Source organism: Hirundo rustica, chromosome 1 (genome assembly GCF_015227805.2).
Source record: "Hirundo rustica isolate bHirRus1 chromosome 1, bHirRus1.pri.v3, whole genome shotgun sequence".
Classification (NCBI taxonomy): Eukaryota; Metazoa; Chordata; class Aves; order Passeriformes; family Hirundinidae; genus Hirundo; species Hirundo rustica.
The window spans coordinates 150,862,873-150,866,702 of NC_053450.1; positions in this window are offsets into that span (position 1 = coordinate 150,862,873).

The window sequence follows — 3,830 nt, forward strand, 5'->3', positions numbered from 1 at the left end:
AAATGAGGACATGGTCCTTTATCTTGAAGAGACATTAAGAGAATTGCCTTAATTTGTCTATCTGAATAAAGTCTTAACCTATTCTTTCAAGTTACTGAATGTATATTGCATATTAGTATGTACACACATGTATCTGTGTTTCCGTGTGTAGGTTTGAAAGTTTCTGTTTCTTGATGTGCTTCTGTTGAGAAAACCTTGACAAAACCAGACAGAACGATACCATTTTGACCCAGCCGATGTCTCCGGTGGCCGTTGGCACCTTTGGGCCTGATGCTGCAACGTACCTATGCTTAGCATTGAGGGTGTAGGTAGCTCTTCTGGTGTCATGACATTAGGCACTCACTTAATGTTAAGTGTGGTTGTAAATGTTTGCAGGATCAGTATTTTTCATGTTTAATACATTTCTGCACTGAGATTTATATGAAAATGTGACTATGTTTTAGAAGTGAAGTGATGTAAGGGTTGGGGTGGAGCGTAGAGCAGTTAAGACTGAGTGAATACTTGTTTTGGGGTGGGCTCGCTCCCTTTTCCCTGGGAATGGGAGCCAGCTCCTATTGCTGCAGAAAGAAAAAAGCTGTACTGTCTTTTAACTGTTAATATCTGTTTGCTCTTCTGGATTTTTTCCTTCAGCATTACGTGTTATAGCTAAAACAGGCTCATTACAGCAGTTGCTTTTTTATCCTGATTTCTTTATGAAGCTTTAAAGTATTTATTGAAGTGCCATATTATTTTAATAGCCTATTAAACTGTCTGAAATATTCTCTTTTGAGAAAGCATAAACACAAATTCTCACATGTAGCTTATCCTACTGCGGGGAACTGCACGACCATACAAACCTTGACCGAATGTTGATTGTAAAGTGTTACATCTTCCTGGAGTAATGGTTCCTTATAGATCATCTTGTCAGCAGGATTCAGAAACTGATTTGAAAAAGAATGTCCAAATTGGGTGTGTGCTGAGTGACAAGTTTTATATGTATGTAGGTACGTGTGTCTTGCTATTGGAGCATGGAAGGAAATCCCGAACTTTTAATTTGTACCAATTTGGATAAAGCAGTTTTTTAAAGTAGTATTTATTTATTTATTAACAAAGACAAGCTCTGATTAACTTGTTGGTCTTTCAACAGTTGAGCTGTTAAGCAAGTAGTTTCCTCACCTCCATTTGAAATCTCAGTGGCAACGTGATTTTGGTTCAGTTTGGTACTGCAGAGGGTTTTTCCAAGTCAGGAATCGGGCACGTCCACAGGTGTAGCTGTCATAAAGCAACTGCAGCTCTTTTCCTCTTAACACTCCCTTGAATATGAGGTGACAACACCTCTTATGTTACTTCCCAACTGCTAAATTTCACTTCCCATTCAGACTTAGAGGAAGCAGCTCTTCAAAATTTGGCTGCAAAATTTATTCTCTCATATGGAAGTTCTCAGGTGAATATTAACACTGAATATCCTGAGTAAAAATTCTCCTTGACTTTAGGAGCCAGGATTCCCCATCTCTCTGGTGGAACTTCCTTTTATTTATTGCACTGGCTGGGCTGGTTTCCTAGGTGCAGAAAATTTGAGTTCACATTTTTAAACTGGAAATACCACAGGAACTAAAATTTAGGTGTTTTTTTGAGATGGTAGAGCTGTGACTTGCTGATGAAATTGCATTAGTAGAGCAAGGCTGGAAATTGTGTATGGGTTATACTGAAATATATGTGCATATTTATAAGAGATGGCTATAAATCAGCATAACCATCAGTTAAGTAGTACCAGGCCTACTGTGATTAAGGATTTTAGCTGGTCCTGATCATTAAGAAATCTCTATTTAAGACAAAAGTAGCCCACTTTTTATTCTGCCTTGTTTTTCAGCTGAAATTCTCTTACAGAATATCTTTATGTGCTAGACAGTTACACCTATGGAAGTGCCAAGGTCTTTGCTTTGAAGAGAAGGTCTGTGAGTGCCCCCCAGTAACTCCCCTGCATTTTCCTTGGGTCTCCTGACTTCCTGCTGTTCCCACTTGAAGTCAGTGGTTTCAGTGGAAGCAGACATTTCCAGGCTGGCTGGGTCACGCCTGGCCATTAGGAATCCTGATCCCCCTTATCGCAGCACTGGAACTGGGGAACACACGTTTTATTCCTCTTGTACGACCTTCTAGGCAGACTGTCAGAGCTTCCCCTGTTTTGCAGGGAAAAGGTCTAGTTTCAGCAGACATGGTGAATGTCTGGTGAAACAGACACCAGGCATGGAAGGAACTCATACTGCAGAGGACGGTGCTGGGTGATAAGGTGTGACAGTGCTGTTGTTGCAGTCCTCTTCAAGCCACACTCCGCTTGGGAAGTTGCTAAGTAGGAATTGTCCCACAAACTTTTGTCACTTTCACATACAGGATATTGTTTGGTAACATTGTAAATAAAATAGACTATATAATAGAGGAAAATAAGGACATTTTGACTTTTTTACTTTTGGAAAAAAAAAATATATTTTAGTTACATATACAAACAAAAATTCTACATTGTGTGAGAATTCTTTTATACCACAAATTATTTTTGTAATGTCTAATATGTTTCTGCAGGGAAAAGGGAGAAAGGTCTGTGTATGCACAGCAAATAAATAAAGAAATATATATATATAATGTTTAAATTAAGTGTGCACTACATCAAAGTCTAGAGGATAGAACAAGTGTAGCCTGAAAACGGTTTAAGGAGCAAGTTTGGATGTACTTGGACATGCTTTGAGGACGGCACTGAGTATATGTTTAGGTTATCTTGCATGTCACATCCCTTCTGCTAAAGATGCTTATTGCTTTTCTATGGCCATCTTCAGTTAACCCAGGAGGAGTTTTTTCACATGTTCATGCGAGTATCCATGTGTGGGCAGTGTGTCTTTTGGCATATGCTGTGGTGCTGCAGTGAGTTGTGAAGTCAGGGTGTTAAAAATTTACCGAGGCCAAATAGCCAGGCTGATCTCGCTCGCTGCCGTATCCGTTCATAGCAGCTGTGTCTGCTGCACTGACAATATGATCTGTAAGGAGCTGTTGCCAGTGGAGTCCTGATAAAACCAGTTCCTAGAAATCCCTTCTCTCTGAAGTGACACAACTAATCAGGCTTCACCAGAACACACAGATATGTGCGCTGTGTTCCCCAAATCAGTTTTAATAGTCTGTGTCAGAGGCACTAAAGAAAAGGAGCACTGTCATGTCCAAAGTCCTACTAAGAGAAAGAGCTTCCCAAATCTGTGTAACCAATCCAAGGCATTCTTAAAATATTAAAGAAAAAAACCAAAACCGAACAACAAAACATGGGGGGTGGGGAGGTTAGCTTAATTTTCCATTGGACATTGTTAACTACAACAGCAGAGTGTCAGTGGGTGAGAGGTACTGAAAGAAGCTTTAAACCAAACAACACATGGCATTGCCTTGGAACTGGTTTCACAGTGTGCCTTTTACAATTAGTGCTCACTAATTAAGCAGGCTCCTGAAATTATCGAGTCCCTTAGCTGTGTTCTGGTGAAGTTCTGGCCCTGTGGAAACTAGGGAGAGAGTTTCCATGCAATCCTATGTGACCACGAGTGTGTGTGTGTTCTTGAAACACTTTCTAAGCACACCTGATCCCTTACTTACATAGGAATTCCTTTTTCACGACTCATTTCAGGGTGATGCTCAGTTCCCTGACTGAAGTAGTAGCCTATGGAATAAGCAGCAATGCTTTTTGTCAGGACACTTCCACAGAAAGAGATCATACTTGTGTTATGTCCATCCAGCTGTTCTGAAATGTAATGCTATTCTGTTGTGCCTTTATTTTTCCATGTAAAAGCAACTGCTGTAAGCTTTCTTTTTCTTTTACTAGATTA